Raw genomic sequence first — 26311 nt, 5'->3', positions numbered from 1 at the left:
ATTTCTGATGATTTTTAAAGAATAAATCCATAGAAATTAATTTATTAGGACTACAGAAAATAGTATTTTAAGGCTCTTTGACACATGTTGCCTTCTGTTGCTACCTAGCACTGTAAAAGAAAATGTGGGGTTTTTTTATAAAATGGAGTGCTACTTACCCATAAAAAATGAACAATTAGAGACATTTATAGCTAAATGGATGCACATTGAGGCGATACTCTTAAGTGAAATAAATAGGACACACATGTGTAAATACCAAATAGTTTCTCTAGTGTAAGAAACTGAAAGTGTAAATAAGGACTAAAAGGTATAGAATTTATTTTTTCACTAACATACAAGAAGATTGTAAACTTCTGACTAGACAGATTTTATAGGGTCAGTACAAATGTGATCTATTTTAGGAGAATATACATGTCTGGAATTATTTACACACACTCTGTAGTTTCCAGTGTCCTCCAGAGGCTCTAGAGGCTGAGTCACCAGCCCATGGTTGTTGGTACTCGGAGCAACCATCAGGAGGTAGTGTAAGGGAGTTAGGTCACAGTGGTGGCATGCACTTGAGGAGATGTTGGGACTCAGCTCATCTCGCTTTATTTCCTGGCCACCATGAAGTGAGCAATCTCTCTTGCCAGTGATCCCCCCATGAAGTTCTGTCTTGTCACAAGCCCAAAAGCAACAGACCCAACTAACCATGGAATGAAACTCCTAAGGCTGTGACTCTAAGCTTTTCCTCTAGGTAGGTTATCACAGGTATTTTATCACAGGGATGGAAAGCTGACTCTCACACACACACACACATTTTATATTGCTGTATAACAAATTACCACAAATATAACTGTAAACAACACAAATTTATTATCTCCTCTTTCTATGGGTCAGTTGTCCAGCATATTTTTGTTTGATCTTTTGTTCAGGATTTCAAAGTTTTAATGAAATCAAGAGCTGTGATCTTATCAAGCAACTCTAAGGAAGAATCTTTCAAGATCATTCAGGTTGTTGGCAGAATCTAGTTCTTAGAGACTGAAGTCTCTATGCTTCAATCTTTTCTCCTATGGGCCTCTCACATTCCTGGATTTGTGGGTCCCTCGATCACCAAACTAGTAATGACTCATTGAATTTCTTTCATGCTTTGAGTCTCTGTCTTCTGCTTCTCCAATCAGCCATAGAAAACTCTGTTTTAAAAGACTATGTTATTAGCATAGGTAAAATAACCTCTTTCTCTTAAGGTCAATGATTAGTAACCTTAATTACACCTGTTAAACCCCTTTTACTCATGACATAGCATAGTCAGAGAGTCACACCAGATGGCAGAGATCAAGGGGCCATCTTAGAATACTGTCTACCACAATCCATGTTCTGGTCCTATGATTGGCCATTTCCATAGATTCTCAAGGTTCCCATTCCAGCAACAACTCAAAGTCCAAAATTCTCCTTTAAATCTCACTAGCCTCATGGGTCCCAAGTCACCATCTCAATCATATATCATGGTGACCAAAGGTAATCCACAATGACAACTCCTAGTTACAAATTCTCTCCACCCATGGGCATGAAATGGGATCCATTATGGTCCCCATACATTTACACAATGGTAGGACAGATATAGGATAACATTCACAGACATTACAGTTCAAACAGGGGAGAAATGGGAGGTGAAAAGAAGATTTCAGTCCAAAGCACATGTGAAACATGTCCAGGGAAACTCCAGCTGGCTCTCCTTGGATTTCAGGGCCTGGGAATAATCTTCCATGGTTCCCAATTCTGCACTCTGGGTTCTTGGTTCAACATTCAGGGTTCTTGCTTCTCTCCTCTGAGTCATCCTCCCTTTTTTAAGAAATAAAGAGCATCTTTTTGGCTGAGTAGTTCTAGCAGTTGGATTTCTGGTGATAGGACTGTGGGATAGGAGAATTCCAACAGCCTCCTTTCCTCATATTTTCTCTGTACCTCTCAGTCCATGCTAGCAGTGTTTCTATTAATAAAATGTTCTCAATACGTTCTGGTCTTGCTTTCATTGGGCACCTGTAACAAATTAACACAAACTGGATGGGCTATAACAACTAAAATATATTCTCTCATAGCTCTGCAGGCTACAAATCTTAACCCAAGATGTCAACAGGGCTGTGCTCTGACACCCCTATGGGAGAAACGTCCTTGCCTCTTTAGCTTTTCCTGTCTGGAAACAATCCTTGGCTTGTAGTTACATCACTCCAATGTCTGCCTCTATCTTTGCTTGGATGTGTTCAAACTTCCCTCTTCCAAGGGTACAGATCACTAGATAAGGGCCTCCCCTAATCCAGTAGAGCCTCATTTTTAGTATGTATACCCATGCAAAGACCTTTTAGCCAGTCACCAACTTAGAATGGTTTGACTTAACAATTTTTCAGCTTTACAGTGCTGTAAATTCAACTGACACTTTCAGTGGAAATTGCACTCCTATTACCAGATGGTGTGGTGGCCATCAGTTCTTTCCAGGCTCTTGCTGTCTCATTCAAAGAACTGGATGGGACAACCGATGGTTCAAAGTTTATTGAAGCTAAAAGAAGAAAAGAAGTAAACACGAAAAAGAAGTGAAAAGAAGAGAGAAAAGAAGCAGAGGTGGTAAAAAGAAAGGAGGAAAGACATACAGTCTGCTCACAGACCAGGTGACTACAAGAACAAAAAGACAGTGGCAACAAACCCCAGTGGCCGCCATCTTGTATATCTTTCTGATGTTGGATGTGGGCTGGAGGAGGCTGCTCTACAATGTATCTTGGCAGTGATGTGCCAGGTCTCTGTGACTGAGAGGCCACACCCTATTGTCCAACCTCTTTACCATGCCCCAATCTCCTGCCTCACTTTGAATTTTGAGTTTTGATCCTCCTTGGGCTAATGGAATGTAGTAGGATGCTCTGTAGATGCTGAGCAGCATCAGTGAACCAAGCTTGCAAGGAGCTGTGCAATCACAAAGGCACACAACTGATGCTCTAGAGCATACCCGGCTGCTAAGCTATGGTGTCTGGTTGGCTATGTGTAATAAATGCATTTCAACTTGAATATTTTCAACTTGTGATGGGTTTATAGGACATAACTCCATCATAATTTGAGGAGCACAATTTTTTTTCTAGTAATTCATAGATTCCATGAAGACATAAATTCTGAAGGGAAACAATTCTGCTCACTACATGTTCTTTAGGTGAATTTCATAGGGTTTCACTCCATTAGACAAAAAGCCATGCTCACAAATCTTTTTGAGATGATCCTCTTTCTGCCTTGGGCTTCTGCCGAGATGGCTGAGGGGCAATACCCTGACGTTTCTGAGAAGTCCTATAGTTTCAGAGCATCTGCAAGGCACAGTCTTAATTTTGGAGAAGAATTCTTTATATGACTGAATACTTTGGCATTTTAGTCTTTCTGAAGTTTCAGTAAAAATCTAGAGAGTCAGTCTTTCCCCTATGTCATGATTTCAGGAATCATTTCTGACTCTGAGCATCTTTTGCCATGGGAAAGACTATTTTCACACTCATCCAATCCTGGTCCCTTCATATTTACCAGTTTTCCTTCAAATTATTTATTTTTCTCATATTTTAGTATTACCAGCAAGAAGAAACGAGGCAGCACCTTAAATACTTTGCTTGGCTATATATCCAGGTTTGTTACTTATAAATTCTGCTTCCCACATAGCTGCAGAACATAATTTTTCAAGCTTTCTGAACTACATAGCAAGGATTCTCCTCCTCCAGTTCTGATAACATGTGTCTCACTTCTGACGGAGTCTCCACTCATGCTTTCTGAACATTTAGTTTTCTAACAGTCCGTGTGTGGTGATTGAGGTTTTCTCTAAGATAATTTAGATTTCCTCCATAATACTCCTCACTTCCTTCTAAACTCCTTTGTGTCAGTGTCTACATTTCAACTAACAGTCTTCTTCCATTGTCTTCCTCAAATTCTTCTGGCCTCCACCATTACCTCATTCCCAAGTGACTTTCACACATTTTATTCATAATAGTAACCCACCTTCAGGTACCAAAATGTGCATTAGTTTTCTAATGCTGCATAACTAGTTGCCCCATACTAAGTTGCTATAAGCAACGCATACTTAAATTTATTATCTCACTGTTTCTAAGAATCAGGGATCACACAGATTTAACTGGGTCCTCTATTAGGATTACAAATGCTGAAATGAATGTACAGTGAGCTAAAGGTGCTGTATAGGATTTGCTTCCATGTTCATCCAATCCTTTGGACAAATCCACCTACTTCTGTTTGTCAGCCTCTGGCCTCCATTCATTCACTGGCTGTGATGTGAGGGTCACTCTCAACTCCTAAAGCTTGTGGCTCCCTCATTTTCAAGCAATCAATAGCATTTTGGTCTTTTTTTTCCTTTATTGTTCTAGTACTGGGGAACTGAACCCAGGAGCTCGTGCAGCCAGGCAGGCTCTCGACCACTGCGTCCCATCTCCAGCCCTATCAGTGACACTTTTCATTCTCCATGTGCTTTGAATCTCTGATTTCTTCTCCAACTGTCTAGAGAAAACTGTTTTTAAAGGGTTCCTGCGATTAGGACAGGTCCACATGCATGACCTCCTTATTTTAAAGTCAACTGACTCATTATTTGATGACTGCAGGCAAGTCCCTTTGCAAAGTAAAAACATAATCACAGGAATAATCCCAGATGGTAGAGATCATAAAGAGCAGAATCCTCTTACACATCCTTACATTGGAAATATTCTAGAAGTACTTTAGTACCACTAACCATGAGTTCTCATTCATTCCTGCTTTTCTATTTTGTATAATAAAACAATCAAGCCAAGATATAAAATCAGCCTGGGCACCCATCAACATATAAATGTGGTAGCTGGGCATGATATTGCAGGCCCAAAATCCCAGCCCTCTGGGAGGCTGAGACTTGAGAATCACAAGTTCAAGCCCAGCCTGAGCAACTTAGCAATTTAGTGAAGCCTTGTCTCATACTTAAAAATAAAAGGGGTTAGGGATGTAGTTCAATTTGAAGACCCTGGGTTCAATCCCCAGTATTTCAGAGAAGGAAGGAAGGAAGGAAAGAAAGAAAAAGAAAACAGAGAAAGAAATAAAGTTTTATACATATATAACTATAAAGAGCAATAAAATCCTGTCATATACAACAAAACGGATAGAAGTAGAAGACATCATATTAAGTGAAACAAGGCAGACACAGAAAGACAAGTACCACATGTTCTCTCTCATGTATGGAAGCTTTAAAACAAAGTCACCAGGCCTATAATCCCAGAATTTGGGGAGGATCACAGGTTCCAGTCCTGCCGAGATAACTTAGTGAGACCCTTCTCAAAATAAAAAATAAAAAGGGTTGAGGATGTAGCTCAGTGTGAAGGCCCTGGGTTCAATCCCCAGTACTACAAAATAAATAAAAAATAAGCTAATGGATGGATGGATGGACAGACGTCAACTTGAATGTAAAATGGTGATTCTAGAGAAGGCTGGGAAGGGTGGGAATTAACAAAGGGAAAAGGGCAGCTGGATTTGCTCAGTGAATACTGTATGCAGGCATTGAAATGTCACACTGAACCCGTTTAAGAGGGCCATGTTAATCATAAATAAAAAATTTTAAAACTATATACCTTTGTAATGAGGAAAAATCCAGAATTATGGAATTATTAATATTTCCAGCTCAAATCACAGTGGCCCTACAGAACCTGGGGCTCTCTGCTTGCTCTTTGTGCTGCCTATCATGGTGTGAAGTGCTCTTTGCAAATGACAGAATGGTTAATTTTTAGAAAACTGCTGTCACGTTGCAAGGTTTTTCTGCAGATCTACGCATGAGAGTGCAGACACACTTGGATGTGCTTCTAATTAAAACACACTCATTGTTGATGCAAGGTTTGAGCCTAGGTGGCTTAAAGATGTGCCTGGTTTTATATCAAAAAGAATCAAAGTGCTAAGGTCCTCTCGGCTATAGCCAACGAGCTGCTTCCAGCTGAAACAGCAGAGCAGCACTGCATGGTGCAATTGGATTTCAGCTGCACCACACATTTGTGCTCACCTGGGCAGACGCCCAGGCACGGAGTTGCAGACGGCACCGCCCTGGGCCCAGGAAAAGCCCAGAGCTTTCCCTGGTGCCCAGTAGGCAAGTTTCTTATCTTGCTTGAAAGAATCAAAATAGTATCTTTAAATATTAACTATCAAATCATAGTAGGCACTTGAGAGAGACTTTAAATTTTTTTCATAATTAAACAAAGAGAAATATGCATTCCAATGTTTTTTTTCCCTCCTTCTTAAAAAGAAGTAATTTTTCTATGAACAATACCCTGGGCCAGGCATCTTCTTGACTCTGGTGGCAAATAAGAGTCAGACTGAGACCGCCCACCTTTAAGGCCACAGCTTTAGTCCACACATCTCTTCTTTGGAAACACAGTTACCCCTAAGGGCCACTCCCTTCAAGAAGATCTTGGCTTAATGGTAGTGTAATCCAGCCAGATCTCCAAATCATCCGAGAAGCAAGCCTGGCAGACCTTGGAAAAATGGAGCTCCTGACAGTTTCCGGGCTATTTCCACATGAGCACATCACGCTGTCCAGGGGAGAGATGATTAGGCATTCAGAAGGCCCACACCTCTAGCGGAGTCAGGAGTCAAATGTCACATACACCAAGGCCTGCATATTAGCATAGCTGCAGACTTCTGGGCTTATGAATTCCCACCCTGTACATTCAGCTGCTCTTCTCTAGCTGCTTACAGTTCTTCATATTGCATAGCAACCTATCTGATCACAAGCAAACAAGAGGGGAAGGACCACAGCAGGGTGCATCAAGGTCAGTGGGTTGCTGAGCCCAAAGCAGATGAGGAGGAAGGGTGGAGTTTGCCAGATAGGGCTCTTTCTCTGCTCGCCTTTTCCATTCCCTGGCCCCTTGCTCTTCTTTCATCATTTATTTGACTTTCACCACCTTCCTTCCCTTCCCTACACCACTGTCCAAGGCTTCCTGGTCATCTTCAGCTTCTTACCCTTCTACCCCGAGCACCCCTGCAGGGGCTAAAGGCAGCCACGCTGTGCTTCTGGCAATTTTCCTTAGGTAAATTCCATGTATTTCTATAAACTTACCTTTCCGCTGTTCATCCACTCACTCAAGAGTCATTTACCAAGTGCCTCCTAGGGGTCAGACCCAGGGCTTAGTGTAGGGGACAAGGAGAACTAGGCCTAGTCTCTACTCTCAAGGAGACAGAGTGAACATCGCTACCCACAAGGGTCTATAACAGCATCACATTTTTTTGTGTAAGAGCACAGGGAATTCATCCTGACTGAATGTGCTAAGGGATCCCACAGTGTAATTCCATTGCTTTCAAAATGAAAATGTATTTGCTAAACCAAAGAAACCAAGAGACACTACCAGCCCAACCCAACCAGGTATAAGACAAGAGTCTGCCAAGGACATCTGGAGCTGGGATGGGTTGGGGGTGGGACTTCTTTCCAGGAAAGGACCACAGTGGAGCAGGTATATTTCTACAAAGAGGTTTGTGCCAGGAGTGCAGGAGGCCAAGGCTGTGGGAAGGATGCTCTTTATCTGGTAAAGTCCTTGTTCAGAGAGAAGAAAGCTCACAAATATGAGCAGCAGAATACCCACCGTGCATTTGAAGGCATGGGGGCTTGTCCCAACTCAGATGAATACAGGTGGACTCTTCACAAGTCAATAAATCAGACCACAGAGACAGGCCATCCCTTTCCTATCACCCTGGGGAAAACATTTGGAAAGACTTGCTATTCCTTTACAATGTTATAAAGACTGCTCTTTTTCAATTTTTATTTTTATCAGTACATGTTTACAGTACACGATGATCGTGTTGGGCCGGGGATTTAGCTCAGTGGTTCCGCTGCCTGCCTCACAATGATCATGTTCATTATGTGGAGTTGGTATGTGTACAAAGTGTTATGGTTTATTTTTAGATGTACCCCCAAAGCCTCATGTGCTGATAGGTGGGGCTTGGGGCAGTGACTGGATCATGGGAGGGTGATACTCATCAGTGGATTCATCCACTCATGAGTTTATACTTAAATGTTATATTGGGGGGTGAAGCCTGTCTGGAGGAAGTGGATCCCTGGGGGCGTGGCCTAAAAGGGTCTGTCTCCCTCCTCCTCCCTTGATCACTCTCTTTGCTTCCTGTCTGCCACCCCCTGAGCAATTCTCTGCCAGGCTCCTCTGCCAAGTCACCCTGCCTTGGAGCCAGTCGACTATGCACTGAACCTCTACACACTGAGAGCCAAAATAAACCTCTCTGCCTCTAAGTTGTGGCTGTCAGTATTGTGTCTCATTGATGATAAAGTAACTAAGATGAGAACACATCTTTTATTTCCTTTTTCATCCCCTTCCCCTCCCCTCTCTCCCTCCTCCCTCCATTTCTTGACCCCCTTCCCTTTCGCCTAAAGCTAGCTCCCTGCTTCTGCTCTTTGTAACCATGATATGAAGCCTTTTCCATGGAAAGATTTCCCCATCCAAACACTTTTTTTTATAGCTTGCAATCAAAGACACATACTTGCAACCCAGTTGGTGGTCATGAGCTTAAAAGACAACTCTCAAAGGTGCATGTTCCAATCTATACTAGAAATGTTTAATAGAGTAGGGAAGGAAACCAGAAGCATCATCAATTCCACAAGGGGCTTGGCAATGCAGGCCAAGTGAAGGATGCAGGGATGATCAGAGCAACTCCAAAGTGTCTTCCAGAAGCTAGCTTCTCTTCATTCTTCTTTCAATCATTTCTTGATTAAAATATTTATTCAGAGCTTTCTCATAACTGTCCCTCGTACAAAATGCTAGCAACAATGCACTCAGCTCACCAGGTATCTTTCCCCTAAAGAGAGATTCAACATCATAAGGCAGAGTGAGGAATACAACAAGGGTGCCAAGCCCGTGGGCATACAAAGACACAATGCCTCTTGAAGGCTGAGCAGGTCAAGGAAAGCTCAGAGGAGGGGCCTTCTGAGTTGACCTTGAAGGTCTAACAGATTTCCTAAGACAGGCAGAGACAGGATGGAGGGGAAGTGTGCACCAAAGCCTGGAAAGAGGATGCCTTGGAATCACAGAAAACCTCTGAATCGCTCCTTCCCACCATGTGCACATTGCTAACGATGGTGGCTATGGTCATCACCTTCTTATAGCTCAGTTCAACCTGGTGGCATCTCACAGGGCACACCGAGGGCTCACTGCAGCCACCATGGAGTTGCTGCATGTGAGGCTGCTCCTTTCCACAGACTGGGCTGACCTTGGCTTTTTTTTCTAGCATGGATCTCCTTCCAGGACTGGGAAGGGTCTTCAGCCCCTGGATGTGCCCTCCTGGAAGTCAAAAGGGACAGAGCTGCAGGCACCCTGGAGGTTGTCAAGCTGCTGTGTTCCCCTCCCAGACTCCCGGCAGAGATCCAACCCCCCACCCCACCCCCAACCACCATGGCGGGTGACAAAGAGCCCAGAACCCGGACCTTCCTTGAGCCTTGGGGAACCAGCCTATCCTCAGGAGGGAGTGGCTCTGGGAGCCACCAGAGAAAGTTGTATTCAAACCTCCAACAGTGCCAGAGATTCCCCAACTGTGAAGTGAAAGGGCAGGGGAATGCAATTTAAGTTCTCAGAAAATGGGCAGCATATTCACTACAGCATTATAAGCAATTCATTAACTGAAGTAAAAGTTTTGTTTCTTCTAATGCCCTGCATTAGCATAATAGCATTGTCAGATGATGAAGCAGGCTCTCTGAATAGCTTTTGGGCTGAGGGCTTTCACCAGCATTATCATGAACTGTAGAAATGGCTAATTTTTTACTTGCCAAAAAAAATGGCACTTTTATATGGTTTATTCAAGATTTACCTTATCTTTTGGGGTACTTTTCAATCTCCTGTTATGCTAGTAGGGAAGTGAGGCTTAGAGAAGTTCGGAACTTGTTAAATGAGCTGTCTCGCCCTCTCCTGACACACGCGTGTACACACACACACACGTGTGTACACACACACATCCATCCTTTGGAACTATGTTCCATTCCCAGGCCCAGCCCAAGACGCTCCAGGTAGAAACAATTGTTCCAGCAGCAGCCACAGATGCTGTCCTCTACCCCAGGGGGCCAACTGGGGGCGCTCAGAGTCGAGGTACCCAGGCTTCTCCAATATCCCCCTTTCCTGTCCTGGCCCACCCAGCTTTCCTGCCCCCCATTCCCTCCTCCTGCTGGGCCCCCTGCCCCACAGTGGGTCCACTTCCAACACTGGACAATCTCACACCCTGAGTATTCAAACAGCGAAACTCTGTCTGTACACCTTTCCAGAGCACACTTGATTAGTAGACTCGGGCCCTGGGCTACAAACATCGTGTGACTCAATATCATGGAGGAAACTGAGACACCTTGGCCTAATTTAAGCCAGAGCTGTGGCAAGTTCCTTCATGTATAAAATATCAGCAAGAGAGAGTTGGTGTCGACCAAGCACCTGCTGTATCGTGCTCAATGCCACCCTTGTACCTGTGAGCTTTAAATAACTATTAAAACTGCCAGTTAGTCAGCAAAGATTTATTGAAAGTATCTTGTGCTGGGTATTAAATGAAGCTTCTCATTCTGGAAGCATGGACCCCTGGGTTGTAGCCAATTTGTTCTTGCAGATCTATGAGTTTGGAAGAGCCCAAGAGACCTCACCAATGGCAGCTGTCACCAGAAGTTAAGAGGACTTGATTAGAGCATACATTTCCTGTTCCTGAATCACACACAGAAAAATGCCCAAAACCCGTTTAGGGTTTTGTTTTGTCCTTTGATAGTTTTGTCCTTTGATCTTTCCTCTCACCTCTCTCTTTCTGTCAAGTTTTAATTAATATCCAAAAATTTACAGGATATAAACCTTGCCTTTATAAAGTTCTTCAGTCTGAAACCAAAGCCTGCCAGAGAGGGTCCTAGAAACTCAACATCCAAGGAGTTTTCATGGAGGTGCTACCAGGACAGTAAACGATATTTGGAGGAACACAGAATGGCCTGTTCTTTCATTCCTTCTAGAGTTTCTCCATGTAGATAAATCAAGGAGATAAATCAAGGAGAACGTATGTTTTGCCTCTGTTCATCACTAGCGTTCAACTTCCTGTAGTCTGTTCAAGTGGCTATTCCTTTCCCAATACAAAAGGCTTTATTCTGGGCCAGGGATTTAGCTCAGTGGTTCCACCACCTCCCTCGCAAGCACAAGGACCCAAGTTCAATCCCTGGTACCAAAAAAAAAAAAGGCTTTATTCTCATCTGTCTGTGTTTTATTCATTTCCTTAGATCCCGGTATGGTGCTGAACACTGAATTCAGGAGGTATGTCATGGCTTGTGTCTAGATGTCCCCCGAAAGTCTCAAGCAGTCATAGATGAGGCTTTTCAGAGGTGGCTGGATCTAGAGTGTATGATGGTTGGATTAAGTGTGTGATCCTAGGATTAAGGATGGGTGATTACTAAATTGGTCCACTGATTGATTTGGCATAGTTCTGGGTGTGGATCAGGGAAAAGTCCACCCTGGGTGTAAGCCTGGATAGAATATAGGGGACAGAAAAAGGGCTGCTGCCATCACTTGTTGCTTGCTGCTGCTGTTCCACTACACTGCTTTGCTGCCTTCTACCCACCATGAAGTGTTTCTCCTCTGTGATGCCACCCTTCCCTGGAGCCAACTATGGACTGAAACTTCTGCAAACTGTGAGCTAAATAAATCTTCCCTTCCTTAACTTCGGATGTTGGATATTTTGTCTCAGTGATAAAAAAAAAAAAAGAACTAAGACAAGGTACTTGGTGATGTTAAGGCACTATAAATTATATATGGATATTGAATTACAATAAAGCTGCTTTCTGCATCAGTCAGCTCATGATGAACAACACACACTGACTTTAGGTGACATCTAAGCATAGCATTTGTTACTTGTGCTGTGTAAATTGGCTAGGTGATTGACTGATTGGGCTGGGCTAGGCCAGGTGGCTTTTGCTATAAGTATTTATTTTAGAATCTAGCTTTTAGCTGCACCTGAAAGCAACAGCTAGCCAGGGGAAGTTCTCATGGCAATAAGTTCTACACAATGAACTTGAGCAGGAAGGCAAGGTTTTGCAAGCACAGTAAGCCTCTCCTTACAACATATCTGTTCTTTCCATTGGCCACAGCAAATCACATGGCTAAGCTCAAGGTTAAGGGTATAGAAGTCAATTCTGCTCAGCTGTGCCAAAGCAGATCAGGAAAACCAAGTCCAAAATGGATGGCGCGGGGAGGCATGTCCTTCCTGAGATGTTATGGGGAGGGAATACGAATGTGCAAACATATGAATGCAGTTTGCACTCCCTTCCAGAGGACCACACCTGCACCTGGCCACATGGTGCACCCTGGTGAGCTGAGTGGTGTTTGGGCAGGTGTTGGTAAATCTTTGGAATCAGTAAAACAATAATTAAATGAAAGCCTGTGGTATCTACAACTTTATTTTCTATAGGGAATAATTCTATCTTTGAGAAGAAAGCAATCCAAATGGGAAATCAAGTTCCAAGCATTTATTCCATTTACCTAGATTGAACACCTTATTCAGTGTTTTTTGGAACCCATTGTCTTTCCTCTAAAACATGTGTCTTGGGCTATCTGGTCAATGGAGACATGCATTTTTTCCCAGTGCTTGGGATTGGACCCAGGGCTTCACACGTGCAGGGATATGTATTTTTAAAAATCGTTAACCAAGTTATTGGTTTACTGGGTATTGTTTAATCATTAACTGACCTAGAGAGTAAGCTTTTAAATAACCTTATTGGCATAGAACTTATATATAAAAAAGCACTTCTCCCTATATTTGTCCATATTAATTGTATAATTCAATACTGTTTAGTACATGTAAGTGTACGAGTAAGCTTTAGGAAAAGTACACAGACATCACCATCCCATTTTAGAACATTTCCACCACCCCATAAAGCTCTTCTCAAGCACAGCCAAACCGTGGGACCTCAGTACTTGCTGTTAATCAGTTCTGGGAGGCAGACAAGTCCGAAAGCCAATGAGCACCTAGCGAATTATTTTGGCTGGAAAGCATAGCGAGTCACAAGGCAATCAAGGCTGAGGCACTCAAGCTTGCACATCGAGTACCAAACCACGAGTGCCCAGAAAAACTTCACATCAAAAGGCATCAAGTGTCAGACTGAACAAGTTTCAAGACCCTCAAGGACCACGGTAAGACTATGAGTGGTATCATATCATACGAGGTATTCTGCCTTGAAAAACTGGCTTTTTTCAGCTAGTATAATGTTTCTGAGGTTCATCTATGTTGCGCATGTCTGTCATTTGTACCGTCTTACTGCTGAATAGTATTCCATTATATAAACATTCAGATTTTCTCTAGATCAACACTTTCATCTTTAATTCTATTTTTCCCAGTATTGTGATAGCCACTGCAGTTTTTATAGTTGCAGATTACTAGTACACATATACACATTCCCAGTACACACACATACAGTCTGCCAAAAATATATATACATCAGGAAAAGAAAAACTTGTATAACTGTTTTAATACTAAATTTATTGAGACAGCATGAGATTCATGCAAGTTACCTTTGGCCTCTACAATGACGAGAGGTGCTCAAAGTGGTGCCCATGAGTTTCCAGACATTTATTAGTATAGCGAACTGCTGAAGTGTGTATACATTTTTTGACAGAGTCAGTATATGTACATACACTTTACATTTTTTTAAAGTTTTAGATTTACAAAAAAATTGCAAAGATAGTTTCTGTATACTTCACCCCTCATGAGGTATTATTATCTTATTATTAACATCTTATAGTACGATTACATTAATTTTAAACAGTTATTTAAGTGGATACACTGTTAACTAACATCAATGCTTTAATCAGGTGTTCAGTTCCTCTCCAAGGTCTGTTTTCTGGTCACAGATCCACATCGCGTTTCCACACCAGATCTCCTTCCATTCCTCCCCACCCCGACATCTTTTCAGCTTTCTTTGCTCCTGATAACTTAGCACACTTAAGGAGGCTGTGGGCAGATATTTGTCCGGGATTCGGGTCACGCCTTTCCCATGAGCCTCCACTGTGGGTCTGAAGGAGAACCACAGAGGTAGCGCCCTGTGTTCATCTTGCCACCTTGCCAAGGAGCCGGCTCTGTCACTGTGACTCATGGCTGTTGGCTTACTCAGCTGACTGGGTGCCAGAGTCTCCACTGGGGAGTTCCCCTCTGACTTCCCATCTCCATGTGAGACGCTTTGAGAGAAGTCACTGTGCCACAGCCCACATTTAAGGGTGAGAGTTCAGCTCCACTTTCTCCCCCCAGTTCTGAGGACTGAACCTGGGGCCTTCACACTAAGCTACATTATTTTTTATTTTGAGACAGAGTCTCAATAAATCGCTAAATTATCCAGGTGAGACTCCAACTGCAACACTCCTGCCTCAGCCTCTCAGAGTGCTGGGGATACTGGCGTGCACCACCACTCCTGGCTAACATTTCACCTTTTTGGGGGTGGAGCAACTACATAAATTACTTGGAATTGCAGGTGGAAGGTTTGTTCTTCATCCGTTTGTCATTTATTCAGTCATCTGTGTATATCAGTATGGACTCATGGATACTTTCTCTGTAATTGGGTTATAATCCATACTACTTTACCCATGCTGTGTTTACATTGTTCCAGCTCTGGACATGGGGAGCTCTTTCATCTTACTTCTGTGTCTCCTTAACACTGTGGCAAGGGAGGGGTTTGTTTTCTGAGTGCTTCCGAATTTCCCAGTGCTATCTGATGCTCTAAACTCCAAATATATACTTCCTGCCCTAATCCTAGCTACTTCTCTCATTAGATGAGAAGTCAGCCCTGGGTGCACTCCTTGCTGCTGTTGTATCATTGCTATTGCTTCTAGGTTTTCTAACCTGATAAAGAAGTGTGTGTGTGTGTGTGTGTGTGTGTGTGTGTGTATGCGTATGCGCGCTCTCACCTATGTATACACACATTTTTATAAACAGCTGTATTGATATTAAGATAAACATGAGTCCACATTAAAGTTTCCAACTTTAATCCACAACCACACAGATCACTTTAGGCTCCTCCTTTGCTCCTCCATAAACTCAGAGACCTGGATCCCACCGTCTGACGTCAGTTCCTGCTGTTCAGCTCCTGGTCAAACACAGAGGATAGTCGGAGCCCATGAAAAATGACATCATCGCCTAGAGACGGTACTCACACGGGGTTTCCTTGTCCATAGATCAAAGACGCCGCTCATTTCCAAAGCTCCTCAGGCCAGCACCTCTCCCCACTTCCTCGGTAAGCGGGACCCCAGCAGAGCCACCCTGGGCTTCCAGCCTACAGCAGTGCAAGATCCTAACCAATGTGCGTTGCTTTAAACTGCTGAATGTGTGGTGATTGGTTATGCAGCAATAGAAAACAAACACACTCACCTATAGTTATGTAGACACTGGTTATGTGACAGAGCTGACTATGCAGATCAGATCATAGGAGAGACTATTCAGCCAGGAATTCTGAGACAAGTGGTTACAAATGCAGAAAAAAAGGTTGGATCTCTGTCTCTACATCAAAATATGCAAGACTGTAGAAATATTTAAGTGCTCATAAGACTTTTTCGAAGCTCATAAGCCTGGGATAAGGAAAAAAATCCTTGATCAAAAGTGTAAAATACAAATGGTTATGCTGCTGTACACCTGCAGTCTCAGCACTTGGGAGGCTGAGGCAGGAGGATCCTTAGCAGCCTGGGCTACATAGTGACATCATCCTGTTTCAAAAAAACAAAAAACACAGGAGTGCTGCTGCCTGCCTTGGAAGTGCAAGGTCCCGCGTTTGATCTCCGGTACCAAGAAAAAAAAAGGAGAGAAGGGAAGGAAGGGAGAAAAGGAGGGAGGGAGGGAGGATAGGGAGATAGAGATAAAGAAAAAAGGAAGGAAGAGAGAAAGAGAGAAGGGTGGAAGGGAAGGAGGGAGGAGAAAAGAATAAAAAGGAAAGCAAAGAAAAGGAGGCTGAAAAGCAGGAGTCTGTGGTATCTCCGGAGCACAAAATGTGTTTGAAGGAGAAGTTGCCATCTGTGCTGAATGTCCCTGAGAAGCAGAGTAGTAGGAAGGCAGCAAAGTATGACTACATGTGAAGACACAAAGAACACTGGTGACCGTGTGGAGACCCTCAAGGGAACAAGAGACAGAGGCTCTGGTGCCTGAATCCACAACCTTTTCCCGTTGAACGTGGGTGGCATCAAGTCTTTCCCCAGCCACCCTCTTCCGCCACAATGTGCCCTTCCCTCCTCCCCAGGCAAGGTGCATGGTCACCGCAGGCGGCGAGCCCTGAAGTCCCCAAGGATGAGAGCAGCCACTCACCCCTATCTTACACAAGGAAGAGACCCTTAAAACAGAGAAAAAGGTTTCTTTAAAAATTCCATCCCCACAACCCAGTGGAAAATGACCAGACTCCAGCCTCTTCCAGGACCCCACCAAAGCTGAACCTTTTCCATTTTCAGGGGCAGCCTGATCACTCTGTGCTGGTGGTGTCATTTGACCTCCTTTTTCATAAGCTGCCATTAAATCTTTGGCCTGTAAATTTGTGCTCCTGCCTCAGTTTTTTATTTGTTTGTTTGGTTTTTGTTTTGGTACCGGGGATCAAACTCGGGTCCTTGGCCTTGTGCAGCAGGCAGTGAAACCACTGAGCTAAATCCCCAGCCCCTTCCTGCCTCAGTTTTAATTTGTATTATCACTGAGAGAGATGTTCCCTTGGGTCCAGTATTATAACAAGAGCAATATAAACTTGAAGCACGATAGAAGAAATAAAGAGCGATAGAAAGATAAGGAAAAACATTATTTTAAAATTTTACTTCTAAGAAAACTGCAACTTTAAGACAGAATCAAAGTTAGCCACAATTACAATGCTTTTATTCCCTTCCTGAAACTCACTTTGAAAATTTCTAAGTTTTAAAGATAAAATGAGATCGACAGCTCCGAGCACAAAGGAGGCCTCCCGGTCAGTGTGCCATGACTCCCAGCCCAGAGGAGACTTCCAGGTCAGTGTGCCACAGCTCCCAGCCTGGAGGAGTCTTCTGGGTAGGTGTGCCATGGCTCCCAGCACAGAGGGGGTGAGCTGCACGGGCACTAAGAACACGCCCCTCCTCCCATTGAAATGAGAAGACAGGTAAACAAGCCTAAGAACCAGATTTCCAGATGACCTACAAGCAACCCCAAAGGGAAACGAAATGGAACACTCTGATACTCAACCACCTGGACTCCCTGAACTAGCAGCAACAGGGGATCTGGAAACAATGAAATCAGAAATAATTTCTCAAATAACAGCAAATATTGTGCCCATAGTGCAAGACATGATTAATAAATCTGGAGAGGATACAGATTAAAAAAAATAGAGGAGCTGAGGAACATGATGGAATGCCAACATACGAAACAAATAAAATCCATAAAACAGATGCAAACAGATTTCCAGGAGATTAAAAACCGCACTGAAAGACTATGTAGCAGAATGAGCCAATGTGAAGACAGAATTTCAGATATAAAAGATAAGATTGCAATTAGTGACCAGGAAAAGGAAAAGTTCTTTAAAATTGTAAGGGACCACAAGAAATCAATCCAGCAGCTGCTAGATGATGCAAAGAAAAATAACGTAAGACTGATTGGAGTCAATGAAGAAACAGGAGAGAGTGCAGATGACTTAAAAAAACTCTTCACAGAAGTGATGGCAGAAAACCTCCCAAGCAGGGGAAAAGAATTTGACATACAGATAAGCGAGGCATATAGGACTCCAACTAGCCTTGATCAAAAAAAATCTACACATAGGCATATAATTGTTAAGATTCCAGAAACCCAACAGAAGAACAAAATTCTGTAAGTAGTGAGAGAAAAGAAACAAATCACATACAAAGGAAAGCCCATCAGAATCACAGCAGACTTCTCAAGGCAAACACTCAAGGCAAGAAGAGTTTGGAGTGATGTGTTTCAAGCCCTAAAGGAAAACAACCTCCAACCTAGATTGATGTACCCTGCAAAACTATCTTTCAAAATTGATGGTGAAATAAGATACATTCATGACAAAGAGCACCTTAGGAACTTCATGAATACCAAACCAGTACTCCAAAAAATTTTAGACAAAAATCCTAGGAAAAGACAATGAGGATCACATCCCCAGGAAGCCCAGCAGAATGAATCCACCAAGCATGACAAGAAATTAAAAGCAAAGGGGGAGGATCAAACGAAAAGAAAAAGTCATGACAATGATAACTCAATACACATCAGTTATAACCATCAATGTTAATGGTCTCAACTCACCAATCAAAACAAATAGACAGGCAGAATAGATCCAGAAGCAAGATCTAACAATATGCTGCATACAAGAAACACATTCAATTCAAAAGAAACGAATAGACTGAAAGTTAAAGGGTGGAAAACAATACTCCATGCGACGGAAACCCAAAAAAAAGCAGGAGTAGCTATCCTCTTTGCTGAACACTGATTAAGAGAGACAAAGGACACTATATCCTTGTAAAAGGAATAATCCAAGAGGAAGAGATTACAATCATTAATATCTATGCACCAAACACTAGTGCACCCAACTATATAAAACAAATACTAACAGACATGAAAACCCATATAAGAACTAATACAATAGTAGTGCAGGACCTCATTACCCCATTGTCACAAATAGATCAACTAGACAAAAAACAAGCAATGAAATACTAGAACTCAATCAAACTCTTGAACATATGAACTTAACAGATGTTTACAGAGTGTTTCACCTCACAAAATCAAAATACACATTCTTTTCAGCTGCACACAGGTTGTTCTCCAAAATAGACCACATACTCACTCATAGAACATATTTAGGTAAGTGCAAAGGAATTGAAGTTATCCCCTGTATATTATCAGACCATAGTGCAATGAAACTGGAGATCAATAGCAAAAGAAACTGCAAAAATTTCATAATCACATGGAAATTAAACAACACACTTCTGAATAACCAATGGGTCACAAAGGAAATTAAAGAAGAAAACAGACAGTTCCGTCAAATAAATGACAATGACAACACAACATATCAGAATCTATGGGACACAATGAAAGCAGCCCTATGAGGGAAATTCATAGCAGTGAACACTCATATTAGGAAAACAGAGTGAGCCCAATTAAACAACCTGATGCTGCACCTCAGGCTTCTAGAAAGAGAAGAGCACGACAAACCCAAAGCTCATACAAGGGAGGAAATTATAAAGATCAGGGCAGAAATCAATGCAATGGAGACTAAGAAAACAATACAAAACATCAATGAAGCCAAGAGTTGGTTCTTTGAAAGAATAAACAAAATCGACAAACCCTTAGCCAACTTTGTCAGAAAAAGGAAAGGAAAGGCCCAAATCCATGCAATTAGGAATGAAAAGGGTGAAATTACAACAGACCCAGCAGAAATCCAGAGGATCATCAATACCTACTTTCAGAACCTATACACCAATAAGATGGAAAACACAGAAGAAATGGACAGATTCCTAGACACATATGAATTACCAAAGTTGAATGAAGAAGACCTAAAAATTCTAAACAACCCAATATCAATCAATGAAATTGAAAATGTAATTAAAAACTTACCAACCAAGAAAAGCCTGGGTCCTGATGTCTTCACCACTGAATTCTACAAGACATTTAGAGAGGAACTGCTGCCACTACTGTTTAAACTCTTCAGTGAAATTGAAACAGAAGCAATACTCATGAAATCACTCCTGGAAGCAAGCACCACCTTTATCCCCAACGCAGAGAAAGACCCAACCGAAAAAGAGAACTATAGGCCAATCTCACTAATGAACATAGATGCAAAAATCCTTAAGAAGATACTGGTAAGTAGAATGCAGAAGATCATCAAGAAGATCATACACCCCGACCAAGTGGGATTCATCTCAGGGATGCACAGATGGTTCAACATACGCAAATCAATCAATGTAATACACTGTATCAATAGAGCCAGGGACAAAAACCATATGATAATCTCAATAGATGCAGAAAAAGCATTTGACAAAATCCAACATGCATTTATGATAAAAACCGTACAAAAAATCGGAATAGACAGTCTCTACCTCAATATGATAAAAGTCATCTATGAAAAAGCCAACAGCCAAAATCATACTAAATGGTCAAAAGCTGTGAAATCATACTAAATGGTCAAAAACTGCGAAATCCTTCACACCAAAATCAGGAACAAGACAAGGATGTCCACTATCACCACTCCTGTTCAATATAGTTTTGGAAACATTAGCCACAGCAATTAGACAAGAGAAAGAAATAAAAGGAATAAAGACAGGAAATGAAGAAGTCAAATTGTCATTATTTGCAGATGACATGATACTCTATACAGAAGACCCCAAGAACTCCACCAAAAGTCTCCTAGACTTAATAACCAAATTCAGTAAAGTAGCTGGATACAAGGTCAACACACAAAAATCAATACCTTTACTCTACACAAACAACAGACTCACTGAGAGAGAAATAGGGAAAATAATTCCTTTCACAATAGCACCCAAAAAAGCTGAAATACCTAGGAATCAACCTAACAAAAGAAATCAAAGACCTCTTCTCTGAAAACCATAGCACTTTGTAAAAAGAGATTAAAAGGGATATCAGAAAATGGAAAGACATCCCTTGCTCCTGGGTAGGAAGGATCAACATAGTGAAAATGGCCATACTTCCAAAATTACTATATAGATTCAATGCAATCCCAATTGAAATCCCAGCAGCATACTTCACAGACCTGGAGAAAACAATCCAACAATTCATTTGGAAGAAGAAAAGACCCAGAATAGCAAAAGCAGTTCTAGGTAACAGAGACATGGCAGAAGGTATTACAACCCCCAACTTGAAACTATACTACAAAGCTACTGTGATAAAAACAGCATGGTACTGCCAAAGAAACAGACCTGAAGACCAGTGGAACAGATTAGAAGACGCAGAAACAACTCCAGACACACTCAGCCACCTCATCTTTGACAAAGGACCCAAACACCCTCACTGGAGGAAAGATAGCCTCTTTAATAAATGGTGCTGGAGAAATTGGGTTTCAACTTGACAAAGATTAAAACTAGACCTATATGTCTCACCATGCACTAAAGTAAAATCTAAATGGATTAACAATCTAAATAAAAAAGCAGAAACGCTGAATGGCTGGAACAGAGATTAGGTCGAACTCTTGAAGACATTGGGGTAGGAAAAGATTTTATGAACAAAATCTCAATTGCCTGTGAACTAGCACAAATAATGAACAAGTGGGATCTCTTCTTACTAAAAAGCTTCTGCACAGCAAGAGAAACTACCAGCAGTGTGAAGAGACAACCCACAATGTGGGAAAAAATTTTCACCAGCAGTCCCTCAGACAAAGGTCTACTATCTCATATCTATAAAGAACTTAAAAAAAAATCAGACCTCTCAAATTTAAAGACCCAATCCAAAAATGGGCATCTGAAATGAATAGACATTTCTCACACAAAGAAGTAGAAATGGCAAATAAACATATGAAAAAATGTTCAACATCACTGGTCATTCAAGAGATGCAAATGAAAACAATGCTGAGATTCCACCTCACTCCAGAAAGAATGGCTGCTGTCATGAAATTAACCAATAACAAATGCTGGCAGGGCTGTGGGAAAGAGGAACCCTGCTCCACTGCTGGTGGGAGTGTAGACTGGTGCAACCACTGTGGAAATCAGTATGGAGATACCTCAAAGAACTAGGACTGGAAGTCCCATTTGACTCAGTTATTTCCCTGCTGGGTATCTTCCCCAAAGAATTAAAAGAATCATACCACAGTGATATATGTGCACCCATGTTCATAGCAGCAGTTTGTAATAGCTAAAACTTGGAAAGAGCCCAAATGCCCATCAGCTGGTGACTGGATCAAGAAAATGTGTTTTTTTAATAAAATAGAGTACTATTCAGCCATAAAAAATGAGAAATTAGAGGCATTTATTGCTAAATGGATGCACATTGAGGCCATACTCTTAAGTGAAATAAATAGGACACACATGTGTAAATACTGAATAGTTGCTCTAGTGTGAGAAACTACAAGTGTAAATAAGAACTAAAAGGTATAATAGATAATGTGAAATAGGAAGAAAAGGGGCAAAGGGGAAGGGGAAGCGGGAGGTGTAGGGAAAAGGAAAGAAGGGAATGGAATTAATATGAGAACATGAAAAAAAGTTTAAAAAGTCTTTGTAAATAGGGAGGGATGGAGGGGTTGAAGGGAGGGCAGGGGAAGGGGGAAAAACTAAGAACCAAGAGAGTATGTAAAGGTGCATATCTCCAATGATGAATGGCATTATATTGTACACCTAAAATGTACCAATAAAAGGATATATAAAAAAAAGATAAAATGAGCTTATACGCTGGACCTGTGCTTTTCACCTATAACTTGAGCTGGCATTGTTCTCCCAATGCTATGAATTCACAAGTTCCACCCTTGAGAAAACAGCACTGTCCATTAAGTTCCATATCTCTAATTTCCAATGGGTCCAGGTGTTAACAACGGAAGCTGGCCCCCTGACAGGTGACCTGGCACTAGGGATCCACATCCTAGACCAGTGGTGGTCAACCTTTTAGAGACCGAGTGCCGAACTGCAACCCAAAACCCACTTATATATTGCAAAGTGCCAACATTGCAATTAAACCTGAATACTGAGGTTTTAGTTTAGAAAAACAACTCACACTAAGATATTTTGTTTTAAAAGAAAAACGTAATAGCAGAGCTTTCAACAATACAAACAGCTTTTTTATTGAAAGGTAAAAGTTTGCATTTGGCATGCTTTTGCACCATTAATGTGATCTTGCTGTCCTATGCATCTGATAATCTGTCAACCTTGGCTCACACTTTGCTAGCTTGAGAGCAACACATGCAGACTCAGGTCATCATCAGTCAGTCTGTTTCCTGTATCATATTTGATAGAATTCAAAACTGAACACAACTGCTCACAAACATGAGATGTTCCAAACAAAGTAAGAAAAGCAATCCCAAGTGCTTTCATTGACTTACAATTATTCGGCACGGAATTCCACACTTTAAGGATTTCATTTTCAGAGCTACCACCTGCAGTCCTTTGTTCTCCCTCACATTCCATGTTCTCTATCTTCTCAAGGGTTGCACACAAGTCACAGAATTTATTTTTCCAGACAGAACTTTCTTGAAATGCCAATGGCTCCATTTCCAGATTTCCAAAATCTAACCAGTGTAAGCAGGAAAGATCAACTTCTTCAAATTTGGCTTTCTCTGGAGAAGTAAGAAAACACAGGGTCATCTTCAACTAAGGAAACTGTAAAAATCTGTTACTAAAATTCTCCTTTCCAGCTGCTACAACGCTAGAAAATTCCTTGTAGATTTCTTGATGGCTTGTAAGACTCTCTGCAAATGTTGTAAAATTTTGTAAATGCATTTTTAAACTTGGAAAATAATTCAGCTGTCCACTTTCAAGGTCTCTTTCAAAAACCTGCAGTTTTCTCTCAAATGTTTTAATATCATAAAACATCCTTTCTACTGTTTTACCTACACCTGGTGGTTTTTTGTTGACTACAATGAAGGGTAGTGTAAAATCTGTAAAAAGAAAAAGAGGTTGTTAAGCCAGGCTGTACCAGTGAGCTGTGAATGTTCCTGCCTTTTGTCATTCATAAACAGCCTAATTTCATCCAAGCAGGCCACAAATCTCCGCAGGACTCTTCTTCTGCTCAGCCACCCAAAAGTACTATACATAAATAAAGAATTATACTGTGCTTGAACCTCATCAAGAAGTGTTTGAAACTGTCAAAAATTAAAAGCATGAAGCATGATGTAATTTACCATTTTTGTGACATCGTTAAGAAGACTGTCTAATTTTTTGCGGCTTTCCCTGGCACAAAGAGCTTCTTGATCTATAATACAATGAATCTGAATGACTACATGTGTTTCTTTTGTAACAAAGGATGCAAAGGGCCTCATCACTAGTAATTGAAACCACTGTATGTCTTATGACAAAAAAAGCCTCCATCCCAGCATTGTAGATAACTATGCCTTACGTTCTTTCAAGCAAGGACACCGGTTTCACCAGCTCTTCTCTCTTGATGTCACCAACAACATGACACAAAATTACTGCTGGCCTTCCATGATTATTTGTATCTGTGTTTCCATCCAGTTATCCTGGAGTAACAGGCTGCCTTTTGTAAGTCAGTGGTGAGCTGCTGACTAACATCTCTTGACATGCACAGGGCTCAATCTTTAACAGTGTTTCTGCTAAACAGCATCTCAGAGATGCACTGCATTTTATCCTTGTTTGGGAAATCATGAAAAGGGGGATTACTCCCAGACAACATGACCATTTTGATAAAATTCTCATCCGAGAGGGGCTTACCATGTTTTGCTATGCACAGTGAAATTTGAAAGCTGGTACCCGTCATATGATTTGTTTTAGATCAATGCCAAAGGTAAGATACTGGGAATGACATTTCTTCCTCCATTTCCCTTCAAGAAACTTTCCTTTCAGTTTCACCAAGTTTAGCAACACTTTTGTGGTTGGTGTCAAACTGTCACATGGCCCTTGATGTGCAACACAACACTTTCACAGCACAGGATACATAATGCTTTCCCTTTGTGTTCAATCACTCCGAAATAGTCTGTGTAGGCCTACTGGAATGATCTTCCACTATCTGTTTTCAGTTTTCCTTTTTGGTTGTAGTCATTTTTTGGTGTTCGAGACTTGGAGTCTACAAAAACACAATTTAAAAAAGAAAGAAGAGAAAGAAGAAAGAAGAAGAAGGAGAAGGAGAAGGAGGAGGAGGAGGAAGGAGGAGAAGAAGAAGGAGGGGAAAAGAAGAAGAAGAAGAAAAAGAAGAAGAAGAGGAGGAGGAGGAAGAAGGAGGAGGAGGAAGAGGAGGAGAAGGAAGAGGAGGAGGAGGAGGAGGAGGAAGAAGGAGGAGGAGGAGAAAAAAAACTTACTACAAATCTATCCCTATATGAAAAATACCTAACACTATTAATTAACAGTGAAGGGTTGGATATTCCCTGAATCAACAATCAGTCTACAGCAGTGGTTCTCAGCTGCAGCCCTCTCGGATTTGCTGACCACCAGCACAAGGAGGCAATGTCCCACTGAGCACCAGCTTTTGGCATGCTCTGAAGAAGGCATCTGAGTGCGTTTCATACCCTGCAGGGCTTCTCCTGAACTCACAGCCGCCCAAGCCGATATATACATATATATATATATATCCCTGCTCTTCTTTTCATAAATTCTCCACAAGCAGCTAAGTATGATGCTGCAGATTCAAATGTGCCAGGGGGACAGCACAATATTAAAAGGATCTCAGTCTCTCAATTAGGACAGCTCTTTTGTAAATCTTATATATTAAATTTCAGTTTTTCATATGAAAAATCAAAGCTAAAATCTTGCGTTAATAAAAACAAATGCAGTAAAATGCATAGCCAGTCCAAGCAAATATATACCTACATATAGGTATATAGATGTATACATATATCCTTGACAACACACTGACCAGCCATCTGAAAGCTCAGACCAGTGGCAGCCAATGAGCTGAGACTGATGATGTCATCACCTGGCACTGCTGCTCCTTTCCAAACAAGCTTTCTGAGCCCCTGTGTACACTGTTATCCAATGCTTGGCTACTGGGGCAAGGCTGGGGCGACTTGGCTCACGTACAATAGACAGGGCTCTGTGTGCCCACTGCAGCATGGGTGCAATAGGTTTACCACCATTGTCCTAGATTATCTGTCTTGAGGACACCCCAAAACACAGAAATACCCCAGCCCCAGAGTATAACACACCTCCCTCTTGAGGGCCCTCTCTTTTTCCTTTGTGTGGTGACTAATCACCACTGCTGAATCTGAGTGTACCTCTCACTGACACCTCCTGAAATGCTTTGTGATGACAAGTAAAGGTCTACTCTATGGGTGGTGGCAGTCTGAGGTCTTTCTCCTCTTTGCAGAACCAACTCAGACCCCATCTGAATAAGAGGAATAAGAGGAAACCAGACTAATGCAAAGATTGCTAAGGCTGTTACTCTGTACCCTTCCAGAAAATGCCACACCTCCTACAATGCACTGTCACTTGCTTTTAACTGTCTCTCCTAAAAGGCTTACATGTGGCAGTAGTTTTCTACTTTGCTTTTATTCTGTAACAGAACAAGTGGAATTATTACCTGCTTCTCTATGTATCTAGCTGATTTCATGTGTTTTTGATAATTCTATCATTTTTCTGACCTCTCTCTGTCTCTCTCTCTCTCTGTCTGTCTGTCTCTCTCTCTCTCTGAAGATGAGAGAAAAAGAAGCCATAATAAAATTGTGGCAGTTCTCATAGTCCAAATTCTTTCTACTCAAGCCGAGCTTTCTGGATGA

At 41.7% G+C, this 26311-nt stretch overlaps 1 long non-coding RNA gene across 1 annotated transcript in view; it reads right to left on the bottom strand.

Moving 5' to 3' along the window:
• Positions 1-22711: 22711 nt before the first annotated feature.
• The window catches only part of LOC110348435 (uncharacterized), a 61182-nt gene continuing 57582 nt past the window's right edge, over positions 22712-26311 (bottom strand). Inside the window, exon 3 of the long non-coding RNA XR_002393679.2 lies at positions 22712-23203. This is a non-coding gene — a long non-coding RNA (uncharacterized LOC110348435). The remainder of the gene's footprint in view (positions 23204-26311) is intronic.

The sequence above is a fragment of the Heterocephalus glaber genome, unplaced genomic scaffold (assembly GCF_053883595.1).
Source record: "Heterocephalus glaber isolate CG9 unplaced genomic scaffold, H.glaber_assembly_v1.0 deba00001442, whole genome shotgun sequence".
NCBI classification, from domain to species: domain Eukaryota; kingdom Metazoa; phylum Chordata; class Mammalia; order Rodentia; family Bathyergidae; genus Heterocephalus; species Heterocephalus glaber.
This window is presented reverse-complemented; position numbering and strand designations above follow the sequence as displayed.